This window comes from Carica papaya, chromosome 6 (assembly GCF_054855325.1).
Source record: "Carica papaya isolate Zhongbai chromosome 6, ASM5485532v1, whole genome shotgun sequence".
In the NCBI taxonomy this organism is placed as follows: Eukaryota; Viridiplantae; Streptophyta; class Magnoliopsida; order Brassicales; family Caricaceae; genus Carica; species Carica papaya.
Window position 1 is genome coordinate 23,489,991 of NC_142314.1, and position 14,976 is coordinate 23,504,966.

Sequence of the window (14,976 nt, forward strand, 5' to 3'; positions counted from 1 at the left end):
ATGATACTTCAATTCCATAAAAATTTCACCACATTCATAATCCCAAACAAAAGGTACACCTTTTTTAGTGAGAAAGGTCAACAAAGAAGTAATCTTTGAGAATCTATTGATGAATCGATTAGAACTTTGGCAAAAATGTCATGGATAGAAAGCATACCCTGGAAAAGGATAGGATTAGGGAGGGTATCGAGTTCATCAAGGTGATACACACGACCTTGGGCTACAGGTCTGGCCATGTCCTTTGGCCGCTAAGGGCAATCCTTCACAAGGTGCTGAGTGCTTCCGCAACTATAGCAGGCATTATTCAAATGCCGACAGGGTTGATCACCATGCAAGCAACCATAATACTGGCATGGTTGGAAAGGTCGGGCAGGTTGTCCAGTAGGTGGAGGTAGAGCAGGGGGAGGAGCAACTCAAGGTTATTTATCAGGGTGGCTATTTATTAGGTGAGGTAGTCTTTTTTTAGGTTGTTGGGACTGGTGTTGTTATTATTGGTTATGGACTCGAGTGATGCATTAGTGCCTAGTCGAGATAAGGTCTTTGGCCAACTGGGCATGTTATAGCACCTCAGCATACAAGATGGGTCTCAGCATCACAACCTGGTCGTAGATATTTGCACGAAGGCCGTTCAAAAACTTACTAACTTTATGACTTTCAAGGGTAACCATTAATACAGTAAACCTAGACAGCTAGACGAATCGGGCTGCATATTGGGTAACCGTCAAGTTTCCCTGACAGAGGTCCTGAAATTCCTCCTCCTTATTCTCTTAGACATAAGCTAGGAAAAAGTTATCAAAGAATGCGTTCATGAAAACTTCCTAAGTGGTAGGGGTAGGTAGGACTTCCTTTAAAGTGGGGTGGGTTAAGCTTCCTAAACTCTGCTATGTTGTGGGAGATAGATCTTTCAGCTGGTCAATATTCTAGGGCAGGATGTTGGCAAGGGTTAGCTTGGTTTTTTCCTACGGCTCCATTCAGACCTTAGATAGCTCAAAAGAGTTCGGTACACTCGGCCTAGTCAGATGATCCTGGGCCTTAGGTCTTTCAGTACGTTCTACGTAAGGTCTCCCTTGCGTCATTCCTACAAAAAAAGGAAGACACGGTCTAGTTTCCAAAAGATGACTTATTTCTTAAATATCCTAGAGGGTTTTCTACCTACAATCTCACTTGTAAGAGATTGGTCTGCGTAACTACTTTGATACCATTTGTGACATCCCAAATACTAATTAAGGCATAAGGGTGTTAGATACAAAAACAACTTACAAGTGCATAACAGTCAATTATATACAGCAGAGTAATTATCACAAATTTCTTACAAAATATATGAGTTCCAATTACATATATAACTGAGGGCATAAGTGGCAACAAAATACAAAATATCAAAATACAAAAAGGGCCACTTCTATCACTATGTAAGAGGACTCATCAGAGTGCGGGACAAGCCATGCACTCAAAATTTATGGATCCACGGGATCCTCAAAAACTTCAAAGGGTAGGTCAGTGATCGGTTCCTCACTATCTTCCTCATCTTGAGGGGAGCATGGAAAGGGATGAGTTCCATATACTCAGTAAGGAAAAAAATATTTAAATAACATCATAAGATTTTAAAAGTAATTAATTATGTCATCAATACTTACCATCAAGCACATTAGGGTCCTTCCTTAAATTATGAAAATAGTTTATTTATTAAAGAAAATATCAAATCATTACGCCATGGTCATATCAATTAAATCAATCAAGTTGATAATAGAAAAAATCAAATAAATCATAATATGCACAGTTTTGCATGTCATTCTTTTGCGAAGTTGTTCTGACTTTCATCTACTAAGGGAAGTACAGATTTTTGACTACGTATGTGGAATGACCAGTTTAGTTATAACAACAATTTGTGGCTTTCGAAACAATGACACGATCTATGACCACGACCATGCTAACCACAGTGATCCTATAGTAAGACTATGGCCACGACTGTACTTCACTAAAGGTGACCCCTATAGTAATATTGTGTTACTACTCTCGTCAGAGGGTACGCCGTCATCCATAGAGAGCGGTCATCTCATGTCTTTTCAGTTTAGATGGTGGGAGAAATAGAAATCCCTCAGAGATAAAAAACCTATCAAAACACTTTATGAATTATGGTTGTCAATTCCGGTCCATGTTTCTCATGCCTTTGTACCATTTCATGCTTAATCACTTATTCACCATTAATTGCATCACATATCAGTAATAATGTCAAGCATCAAATCATTTAAATCACATGCAAATTAACAAGTTCATATGCGATTATAAAACATGCATTATCATATAAAAATTACTTTGCTTAGACATTAAAACTTAATCACGCAAATTATAAATTCAAATTTCATAATTTTGCTCTAGAAATGCTTCTTAGGATGCTTAAAAGTAAATACTAAATTCTTCACCAAAACCTTGAAGTTTCCTACACCTTTTCTTCTTCTTCTTCTTCTTCTTTTCCTCTCTCTCTAGATCACTCTCTCTCTCTCTAAGCTCTTAAAGGATGGAAGAATGGAATGGAAGTAATGAGGAAATGGTAAAGGGAGGGTCCTAATTTATAGAAAATGGGGACTGCAGGATTTGCGCCAAGTGGAAAAATCTAGTGAGAAGAGAGAAAGTCAATGGAAAAAAAAGTGATGTAATGAGTGACGGATGTGACCGATGGACGGACGACGTGACATGACAACAACACAAAAAATAGAAGAACGCCACCTTAAAGATGGTGGCATGTCGCCAAAGTGACGGTGGCACACTACCCAAACCAGTAGCGGCTCGCCACCCAACCGAGAGTGCATGCCACATAAAGTGATGCACGAAGCCCAAGGGGGCAGCACGTATTGCTGGAGGCAGCAGCTCACTGCTCCAGTCAACAGGCCTATTGCACATGGGCTCATGTGCGCTGGCCTATTGTATAGGCCTATTACGCGGATGGCGTGAGCACAAGGCGCTCAGAGTCGCACCCATCTGTGCGTGATGGGACGCACCGCAGACCGGGCCTCGTGCTCTGCACAGATGGGACTTTCGCACAGTGCGCACGTCCTGTGTTGTTCGTGCGTGCACGTGCGCTCATTGTGCAGTGCTCGCACGGGCGGCACCCTTCCTATAGGTGTTTTCTCGCGGGATTTATGCCTTTTCTCTGTTTTTTTTCTTGAAAATTATTTTTAAATAACAACAAAAATATAATTTTTCTTTGACAAAATAAAATGATAAATTTTAAGAATTATTTAATTAAATAAAAATTTTAAATTTTAAATTCAAAATACGATATTTATTTGAAAGTAAAATTACTATTTAAAGAGTTTAAGTAGCCTTAAAACCTGAATAAATAGGGGTTCACAATACAAATCAAGCGCAAAAAATTTTAGGATGTTACATTTATGAATCTGGTTCTTCGCTTGTCTCTAATTATTGTATATATAAAAATAAAGATTTATATAACCTGTTCGTATTGTGGGCTTGCCTTCCAAATGCACATTGTGAATTCAAAAATGAATCTCCTTAAAAGTTAAGTTAGGCGGGCAGTAAAAAAGGATAGCAATTATATATGCATATATATATATATATATATATTACACGTTTTTGAACATTAAATACTGGATGCAGAATCTTTGATTTGAATATTTAATAGTATATAGAAGAAATTATACACACACATAATATTTTAGTGCATCAAACCATATGTATAGTATACAATTTGTTATTCCTGTGTCTATATTGAATGAAATTATGTTAATATGCCAAAGGATTCATTAAATAATTAGGAAGCTAATTAGTTTAATTATAATAATTTTTATTTGAATTGATCAATATGTAAATTAATCTATATATATGCTATATAATTGATTAAATTGTAATTGCAATATATATGATTATATAACTCATTGAGAAACAAATTAGTTTGAGGATATATAATAATTAAAAATAGATTAATGATTATTAAGAGTTAAGATTTCCTATCCTTCCATACATCTATAAAAACATCTCAATATATATTTACCTAGCTTAACATGTATTTGCTCCATTGCTACCTTATATATTACATGTGTGTATATACATATATGTACGTATGTATACATCAACTGGACGAGACAATAAACACTCCACCCGCCATTTGTTTATTGTTAAATTTGCGCGACATGCAAACTTTAATTTATAAGAGTTGGAAATTTCATGTGCAAAACATAATTACTAATTACACACTCCTAGGGTATTCTAATACTATAAAAACTTAGTTATGATATATATATACACATATGATATATCTATATATAACACGTATATATATTATGACTAATACTTATTCTTGTGTTCTGAAATAAATAAGCCAATTTAGTAAGAAAAAAAATCATACATACAATCTAATGATCAAGCCGATAAAAGTAGAAAAAAGACATGAGAGCGTAAAAAATAATATATTTTAAAAATTTAGAATTAAAAAAATTATTATTATTATTTAGATTTGATAAAGTAATTATAAAGACTTAAAATACATAATAAGAGATAATTTTAATTTAGCAAAATATATTTCTATTATTTATCATAAATACTAACATTAGTACATTCAAAAAGAATATTTTAACTTCACAAAATCCCTTACTAATTTATAAAGTAATGGTATATTAACCAGTTATAATTTTTCGAGTTTAACTATTAGTTCAATAACTTTTTGACCATTACCATTAACTTTTAAAAGTATAAATTTAAATTATTGTTAGTATGTAATGTAAACTTTGATTAAAAAAAAACATAAGATATCTATGGTTTGGTATTGTAACGGCCCCGTAAATATTAAAATGAAATGAGTATTTAAATATATCAAATGCGGAAGCGAGATCAAAATTTCAGTTAACATCCCTTACACGAAAAACCAGAAACGTACTTAAAATATAAAAGATTAAACTAACTAAGAGAGAAACTCGAAAATAAAACTATGAGTATGACTACAGAGTCTCTAGGTATCCCCTTCGTCATCCTCCTGCGGAACGGGCTCGGGAACCATGTCTTCCTGATCTGAAATGGTTAAATAAGGAGTGAGCTACACTAGCCCAGTAAGAACATCACGATATCTCACCGTCACGGAGGTAAAGGTGGGTAGAAAAACACAAAAGACCAATGGAGCATAATTTACAATAAAACCTTTTATCAATAATAAAACTTTTACCATCCACTTACCTTGGTGGAATTTATGAAAACAATATGAGAAAAACAATAACATCATCATAATCATTGAATAATCTAAGCTGTAAAACATAACACTTATCACGCCTCTTGTAATTCAATCATTGTACAACATATCCTTTTTTCTCATTTACCAGCCTACTAGTATCCGTGGGGGTCCATAGGGGTTCCGCTACCCGTTAACCTTTAACATTCATAATCAGTTTCCAGGGCCGTCCCCATACCCCGTCCGGTATGGGCGCCAAAACCATGAACCTCAATACCCCGTCCGGTATGAGGGTGAAACGGGCCGTCCCCATACCCCGTCCGGTATGGGCGCCAAAACCATAAACCTCAATACCCCGTCCGGTATGAGGGTGAAACGGGCCGTCCCCATACCCCGTCCGGTATGGGCGCCAAAACCATAAGATCTCCATACCCCGTCCGGCATGTGAGACCACAATCCCGGTAGGGTTCCCTACGGACCCGGTCCGTCCACCATCTCCCAGGATATCTAGTCAGGCTGACCCCCATAATACAATTATCAGTCTATACAATCTTTCATTTTCCTTTTCCTCAATCAACATCATCAATTCACATTTAAACAAGCAAATCGTAATTCATACCAACAGACAACATACAATATCAGTTTTTCAGTCATTCAACCCATAATTAATAAAAACGTAGTACATGCACACAAATCTGTAAAATGAACACATCAAACCTCATTTTGCATTTAAAGCTGTAAACAGGCCAAATAACAGTAAATCATCAATCACACTAGACTCGGGCTCCATTAGCAACCTTAAGCAATTTCACACATGCGTTAATTCAAGAAATACCGTTTTATCATTTTGAACTTTAATACCGTGATAGGAAATAGGGTGAGGGGTCCTTACTTGTTTTCGAGATCCGAATACGATTCACAGTGCGCCTGCAGGCTGTCCCTAATTTTCCCTGAATTTTTCTCGGGGAACTGAAACACACTAACAGTACCTGCACGTGTTCCAAAAAAATTCCAAATTAGGCCCAGGGCCCCTTTCGGACCAAATCGCAACTCCGGCACGGCGGCTCCGCCGTGCTCCGGCGACGGCGCCGCCGCTGGCGGCGGCGAGTCGCCTCGGGTTGACTGTTTTCGGCCGTTTTCGGCCGAATTCGGCCACACTCGCATTGGTCCTTGTCAGAAAACAACCCTAGGGCCCTCGGGGGGCCAAAAATCACGGAAAAAACGGAGCTTACCGGCGGCGGCGCTCTCGGGTGCAGCGGCTCTCCGGCGAGGTTCGTGTTTTGGTGATTCGGCTCCGGTCAACCTGTAGAGAAAAGAATGGTGATCACGGTGATATAAAAATTGCATCGAACGGAGGCCGGGAAGGGCCTCGTCGGAGGCAAAAACCGAGAGGGGGCGCGGCGGTGCCGCTGGGCTTCGGCCGCGTATTCCGGCCGTTTGGCCGGGATTTCGGCTTCGATTTGGCCATAGGAGGAATCAGTGGGGAAAAACGAGTCGGGGGTATGAAATTTACCTCGATCGGCGGTCGGAAATTTCCCCGGTGCGGCGGCGAGTGGCGGCGGGTGGCGGCGGTCGGCCTCTGGTTCGTCTTCTCCGGCGAGCGGCGGGCGGCTAGGGTTTGTGGTCTGGTGTGGAGGTTCTATTTATAACCCCTTGCCTTTTGATCACAGCCGTTCATTTTCTTTTAATCTGGGCCGTTCGTTTTTGATTGAATCTGGGCCGTCCGTGCGATTGAATCTGGGCCGTCCGATCGCGTGATTGATCTGGGCCGTCGGATCGCACCCACGCGGATCGCCAGCGTGGCTCCTTTTGGAGTGACGCGATCTTGCCACGTGGCAGGCACTGGTTGGCCGGGACTGCTGACGTGGCTGCTGACGCGGCTGCTGACGTGGCCCCCCTTTTTTTTTTTTTTTTTTTTTTTTTTTTTTTTTTTTTTTTTTTTTTTTTTTTTTTTTTTCTTCCCCTCCTTCTTTCCGGGTGCTACAACTCTCCCCCCCATAAAGAAATTTGGTCCCCAAATTTGCCTCATTACTCTTGATCAAACAGATGAGGATATTGGGCCCTAAATTCTGATTCCAGCTCCCAAGTCGCCTCCCTAGGCGTGTGGTTCTGCCACAAGACTTTTACAAATGATATTTCCCGGTTACGGAGTATTCTGCTTTCTCGGTCTGTGATACTGACCGGTACTTCTTCATAAGACAAGTCCTCTCGGAGTGAAAGCGGTTCATGAGCCACGACATGAGAAGGGTCCGGATTGTACTTGCGCAGCATAGATACATGAAACACATTGTGAACCCGGGAGAGCTCAGGGGGCAGTGCAAGTCTGTAGGCAGTGGTACCAATCTTGTCTAAGATTTCAAAGGGTCCAATGTATCTGGGGTTTAATTTTCCCCTTCTGCCGAACCTACTAATTCCCTTGAAGGGGGTGACTTTAAGAAACACACGGTCACCTTTCTCAAAGGCCAGGTCTCTCCTCCGGGTATCAGCATAGCTCTTTTGCCTACTCTGAGCTGTCTGGATGTTCTTCTTGATCTTAACTATCTTGGACGTGGTTTCTTCCACCAAATCCGGGCCAAACAATCTTCTATCGCCCACTTCCTCCCAACAAATCGGTGACCTGCACGGACGCCCGTATAGCGCCTCGTATGGGGCCATGCCGATGCTTGCTTGGTAACTGTTGTTGTAGGCAAACTCTATCAGGGGTAGGTGGTCGTCCCAATGGCCTCCGGAGTCAAGGACACAAGCTCGGAGCATATCCTCCAGCGTACGGATTGTCCTCTCTGATTGTCCATCGGTTTGGGGGTGGAAGGCAGTACTGAGGGACAGCTTTGTTCCCATAGCTTGCTGGAAACTATTCCAAAACCGAGAAGTGAATCTGGGATCCCTGTCGGATACCACTGTTACTGGGACCCCATGCAGTCTGACTATTTCCCGGACATACATTCTTGCCAACTTGTCCAACGAATCAGTCATCCTGATGGCCAGGAAGTGGGAAGACTTAGTGAGTCGGTCAACAATTACCCATATGGCATCGTGTCCCGATCGTGCCTTGGGTAGTCCCGATACGAAGTCCATGGTGATGTGTTCCCACTTCCATTCTGGAATCGGTAAAGGCTGAAGCAACCCCCCTGGGCGTTGATGTTCTGCTTTGACCTGCTGACATACCAAGCACTTAGATACAAAGTCGGCTATATCTCTCTTCATCCCATTCCACCAGAATCGGGGTCGCATAGTTTGGTACATTTTTGTACTTCCTGGATGCATGGCGAACCTTGAACTATGGGACTCTGTCATGATGTCTCTTTTTAATTCATTGTCGTCTGGGACACACATTCTGTCCTTGAAACGAATCAATCCGTCGGCAGAGATCTGAAATTCTGAGTTCACTCCCTGTTCTGCATCCTTCTTGCGGTTTACTAGGGCGGGGTCGATTGACTGGGCTTCCTTTATTCTTTGGATTAACTCGGGTTGGACTGCTAGGTGGCTCAAACATGTGGCCCTTTTCAGATCTTGCAGTCGAACCTGCTGCGTAGCCCCAATGGACCTGCATTCCGAAACCATCAGATGGGCTAGGGTGCCTGCACTCTTCCTGCTGAGGGCATCGGCTACTACGTTGCCCTTACCTGGATGGTATAGGATGTCACAATCATAGTCCTTGAGGAGTTCCATCCACCTTCTCTGACGCATGTTGAGATCCTTCTGAGTGAAGATGTGCTTCAAGCTCTTATGATCGGTGTAGATCTGAAAGGTCTCTCCATACAAATAATGGCGCCAGATTTTCAAGGCGTGTATGATTGCGGCGAGCTCCAAGTCATGGGTAGGATAGTTCTTCTCATGATTCTTTAGCTGTCTAGACCCATATGCTATAACCTTTCCATGCTGCATCAGGACACAACCCAGGCCCAGATAGGAGGCATCACTATAAACTGTATACCCTCCTGATCCGCTCGGTAGAGCCAGCACTGGTGCAGTAGTCAGTCGCTTCTTCAATTCTGAAAAACTCCTTTCGCAGTTCTCATTCCAATCAAACTTTGCATTCTTCTTTGTGAGTCGGGTTAGAGGGGCCGCTAGACTGGAGAACCCTTCGACAAACCGGCGGTAATAACCCGCCATCCCTAGGAAACTGCGAATTTCCTTAACTGTTGTCAGCCTTTTCCAACCAAGTACCGCTTCAACCTTTTCGGGGTTCACCGACACCCCTTCCTTCGATATAACATGTCCTAGGAAGGCGGTTTGCTCGAGCCAAAATCCACACTTGCTCAACTTTGCATACAACTTCTTTTCCCTGAGTACCTGGAGGACTTGGGCAAGATGATGAGCATGTTCTTCTCTACTTTTTGAGTAGACTAAGATATCATCGATGAACACGATGACAATTTATCCAAAAACTCTCTGAAGATTCTGTTCATTAGATCCATAAAGATGGCCGGGGCGTTGGTTAGCCCAAACGGCATAACCAGGAACTCATAGTGTCCGTACCTGGTTCGGAATGCCGTCTTGGGGATGTCTTCTGCTCTCACTTTTACCTGATGGTAACCTGATCGTAGATCTATTTTAGAAAAGACCTGTGCACCCTGCAACTGATCGAAAAGGTCATCAATCCGGGGAAGAGGGTACTTGTTTTTTAATTGTTACCTTGTTTATCCTTCTATAATCAATACACAGTCTCAACGTTCCATCCCCTTTTTTTTGCAAAAGTAACCCCGGCACCCCATGGGGAAATGCTGTGTCTAATGAAGCCACTGTTTTGTAGCTCAGTGATTTGTTTCCTTAGCTCTTCCATCTCGATGCGGCTCATTTGGTAAGGAGCTACCGAGATGGGCTGGGTTCCTGGCTGTAAGTCTATGGTGAACTCGACCTCTCTGTCCCCTGGTAGACCGGGCAGTTCATCCGGAAATACGTCTAGAAAGTCTCGGACTACTGGAATCTCTTGGATACAAACTTCTTTCTTGGGTTTACCTAGTTAGGGAAAATACAATATTAAGGCACTGGGAATTAAGAAGAAAAGAATTTGTCATTAGGGAAAATCAGTACCGAATAATTTTATTAACTTGTAAATGGCTCCTCGTTGGGAGGATTAAATACAATCTTTTTGTTAAAGCAATCTATAGTGGCGTGATACACCGCTAGCCAATCCATTCCTAGGATTACATCAAAATCCCATGTGTCTAACCCTATCAGGTCTACCCTCAATTTCCTATCTGCTATCTCCACGGCACATGCCCTGTAGACAACCTCTCCTAGCAATGTCTCCCCTACTAGCATGTAGGAGGCAATGGCAACCCTCTGCTCAGGAACTACTCCCAAGGTCTCGAAAGCTCTTTCAGTCTCTGCCAGCTAGTATTGGGCCTCTTCAAAAGAGGATCCCCCTGCAAAAGTAGAAGGGTTCAGTCTTCTGTACCTCTCTATGAAGCCGGGGTCGATCAAGGAAGTAGCGGGGTCCCGAGGTAGAGGAACTTGGGCCGGCTGAGGGTTAACTGGGGGACCCTGTGGTGGCACCTGCTGATGTGGTGGGGGTACTGGAATGTGCTGTGGCGGCGCCTGCTGGTACCGTGGCTGTGGTACAGGGTCGTACCGCGGCTGTGGCGCCGGGTGGTACTGTGGAGGAACAGGCTCCTGCCGGGGTGGCTCGAGATCAGCCTACTGTAGCGGGGGCTCAACCTGCGCTAGCGGAGAAGGTCCGGGTAACTCCCTTCTCTCCTCTTGCCTTTGCTGGGCAGTTACGAGAGCCTCCACCATCTCAAATAGTCTGTCTAAATCCTCCCGAAGCGAATTATCTTGGGCCGCTTGGTTTAGTGGGGGCCTTCCTCTCCTCATTCCCGTGTACTCGTCTTCACAAGTAATGATTGAGTAACGATATATCGATGAGTATTACTCTAAGGCACTATTGTGTAAGGGATGGGTCCGAGGAAACCTGGCTCTGATACCAACTGTAACGGCCCCGTAAATATTAAAATGAAATGAGTATTTAAATATATCAAATGCGGAAGCGAGATCAAAATTTCAGTTAACATCCCTTACACGAAAAACCAGAAACGTACTTAAAATATAAAAGATTAAACTAACTAAGAGAGAAACTCGAAAATAAAACTATGAGTATGACTACAGAGTCTCTAGGTATCCCCTTCGTCATCCTCCTGCGGAACGGGCTCGGGAACCATGTCTTCCTGATCTGAAATGGTTAAATAAGGAGTGAGCTACACTAGCCCAGTAAGAACATCACGATATCTCACCGTCACGGAGGTAAAGGTGGGTAGAAAAACACAAAAGACCAATGGAGCATAATTTACAATAAAACCTTTTATCAATAATAAAACTTTTACCATCCACTTACCTTGGTGGAATTTATGAAAACAATATGAGAAAAACAATAACATCATCATAATCATTGAATAATCTAAGCTGTAAAACATAACACTTATCACGCCTCTTGTAATTCAATCATTGTACAACATATCCTTTTTTCTCATTTACCAGCCTACTAGTATCCGTGGGGGTCCATAGGGGTTCCGCTACCCGTTAACCTTTAACATTCATAATCAGTTTCCAGGGCCGTCCCCATACCCCGTCCGGTATGGGCGCCAAAACCATGAACCTCAATACCCCGTCCGGTATGAGGGTGAAACGGGCCGTCCCCATACCCCGTCCGGTATGGGCGCCAAAACCATAAACCTCAATACCCCGTCCGGTATGAGGGTGAAACGGGCCGTCCCCATACCCCGTCCGGTATGGGCGCCAAAACCATAAGATCTCCATACCCCGTCCGGCATGTGAGACCACAATCCCGGTAGGGTTCCCTACGGACCCGGTCCGTCCACCATCTCCCAGGATATCTAGTCAGGCTGACCCCCATAATACAATTATCAGTCTATACAATCTTTCATTTTCCTTTTCCTCAATCAACATCATCAATTCACATTTAAACAAGCAAATCGTAATTCATACCAACAGACAACATACAATATCAGTTTTTCAGTCATTCAACCCATAATTAATAAAAACGTAGTACATGCACACAAATCTGTAAAATGAACACATCAAACCTCATTTTGCATTTAAAGCTGTAAACAGGCCAAATAACAGTAAATCATCAATCACACTAGACTCGGGCTCCATTAGCAACCTTAAGCAATTTCACACATGCGTTAATTCAAGAAATACCGTTTTATCATTTTGAACTTTAATACCGTGATAGGAAATAGGGTGAGGGGTCCTTACTTGTTTTCGAGATCCGAATACGATTCACAGTGCGCCTGCAGGCTGTCCCTAATTTTCCCTGAATTTTTCTCGGGGAACTGAAACACACTAACAGTACCTGCACGTGTTCCAAAAAAATTCCAAATTAGGCCCAGGGCCCCTTTCGGACCAAATCGCAACTCCGGCACGGCGGCTCCGCCGTGCTCCGGCGACGGCGCCGCCGCTGGCGGCGGCGAGTCGCCTCGGGTTGACTGTTTTCGGCCGTTTTCGGCCGAATTCGGCCACACTCGCATTGGTCCTTGTCAGAAAACAACCCTAGGGCCCTCGGGGGGCCAAAAATCACGGAAAAAACGGAGCTTACCGGCGGCGGCGCTCTCGGGTGCAGCGGCTCTCCGGCGAGGTTCGTGTTTTGGTGATTCGGCTCCGGTCAACCTGTAGAGAAAAGAATGGTGATCACGGTGATATAAAAATTGCATCGAACGGAGGCCGGGAAGGGCCTCGTCGGAGGCAAAAACCGAGAGGGGGCGCGGCGGTGCCGCTGGGCTTCGGCCGCGTATTCCGGCCGTTTGGCCGGGATTTCGGCTTCGATTTGGCCATAGGAGGAATCAGTGGGGAAAAACGAGTCGGGGGTATGAAATTTACCTCGATCGGCGGTCGGAAATTTCCCCGGTGCGGCGGCGAGTGGCGGCGGGTGGCGGCGGTCGGCCTCTGGTTCGTCTTCTCCGGCGAGCGGCGGGCGGCTAGGGTTTGTGGTCTGGTGTGGAGGTTCTATTTATAACCCCTTGCCTTTTGATCACAGCCGTTCATTTTCTTTTAATCTGGGCCGTTCGTTTTTGATTGAATCTGGGCCGTCCGTGCGATTGAATCTGGGCCGTCCGATCGCGTGATTGATCTGGGCCGTCGGATCGCACCCACGCGGATCGCCAGCGTGGCTCCTTTTGGAGTGACGCGATCTTGCCACGTGGCAGGCACTGGTTGGCCGGGACTGCTGACGTGGCTGCTGACGCGGCTGCTGACGTGGCCCCCCTTTTTTTTTTTTTTTTTTTTTTTTTTTTTTTTTTTTTTTTTTTTTTTTTTTTTTTTTTTTTCTTCCCCTCCTTCTTTCCGGGTGCTACAGGTATTTTCTTTTTTAAAAAATGAAAAAATAAAATGGTGGTAGGTGTAGGAGATCAAGACATTCAATTAAGTTGGATTTGGAAGGTGGGGGCCATATTAGTTGATGAATAAGAGATAATATCTATGACTGAGTGTAAGATAGGGAAGCGGGTATGGTTACCATGTATGATTGATTTTAAGTGAGAATGCATGCTGGAGATAATGCTGGAGATAATGCAGGAGATAATGAAGCAATAGCTTTTAATTAAAAACGATGGTCAAGATTAAATGATTTTATATAAGTAGAGCCTTGCAACAATTTACTAATTAAATTTTGTGAATTACATTACCTTAAATCACAAGATTTTCTCATATCCCCTATTAAAGACATAACATTTTTGGAGATAATTTGGGCATTCCACTTGCAGTTTTAGAATGCACCACATTTTATCTTATATGGTATATTCTACTATATTAAAATCCTTCTCTCCCTATTCCTTACTAATAACTATTGAACTCTTGTCATTCTATATATATCCCTTCCCACTCCTCGGCCAGCCACGGGAAAACACCATGACTAAATAGAAGGTTAAGCTTGCCTATATCACTAATGACTCTACAAGAAAAGCTACGTTCAAGAAAAGGAAGAAGAGGTTGATGAATAAAGTGAGTGAACTCAGCATTCTCTATGATGTTAAAGCTTGTGCAATAATTTACAGCTCTTATGACTTCTATACAGAGTTTTGGCCTTCCTCTCTTGGAGCCCAACGGGTGTGACCAGTTTGAAAGCAAATAGATCCAATTAAGAGGAAAAAACTTTTTGATTTTTTTATCTCTAAAGATGCATGTTGAAGAAGTTTAAATATATATATAATTGTGAAGGGAGAAATAAAAAATAATCAATTGTCAAAAGGTGAAAAACTACCCAACAACCTAAAAGTAAAAAATACAAAACAAAAAGCTATGCACACTGATGCATCATGCAAAACATGATAAATATACCATAATCTACATCCCCCCCTCAAGTTGGAGATTGGTGAAATTCTACAAATCCTAACTTGGAGATGAGATAATGAAAATGAGGAGATTGGTAAAAGTTATTCTTTGCTGGCAAGTAAAGACCTTTTGAAGGTGAATTCTTTAAATAATTATAGATATGTAGTGCTGCATTCTACTGAGACTTAGATGGGGCATTAACATACTGGTTGAGCTATTGAAGAACAGAAGTAAGATTAAGCCTTGTGAAGTTTAGATAGAGAAGTTGTCCAATCAATCTTCTATATTTTTCAAGTTATGAAAATAGATTCTCCATATCTGCAACTAAAGATTGACCTTTGGGCAAGGGAGTACGAGCTGGCCTTGCACCAAGTATACCATCATCTGCAAGAATGTCTAAAATATACTTTTTTTTTTATTCAAGTAGGTACTAGACTCTGAATGAGCTATTTCTATACCAAGAAAATATTTGGCAAGGCTTAAGTCCTTAATTGTAAACTTAGTATCAAGAA

The 14,976-nt window shown here is 42.5% G+C and overlaps 1 long non-coding RNA gene across 1 annotated transcript; it reads right to left on the minus strand.

Annotated features, from left to right (window-relative positions):
- Nucleotides 1-11,124: 11,124 nt before the first annotated feature.
- LOC148253425 (uncharacterized) lies at nucleotides 11,125-13,460 on the minus strand. The gene is made up of 2 exons (XR_015821723.1): nucleotides 12,735-13,460; nucleotides 11,125-12,491 (listed from the first exon to the last, which is right to left on the minus strand). It is a non-coding gene; the product is annotated as an uncharacterized LOC148253425 (long non-coding RNA).
- Between the last annotated feature and the right edge of the window lie 1,516 nt (nucleotides 13,461-14,976).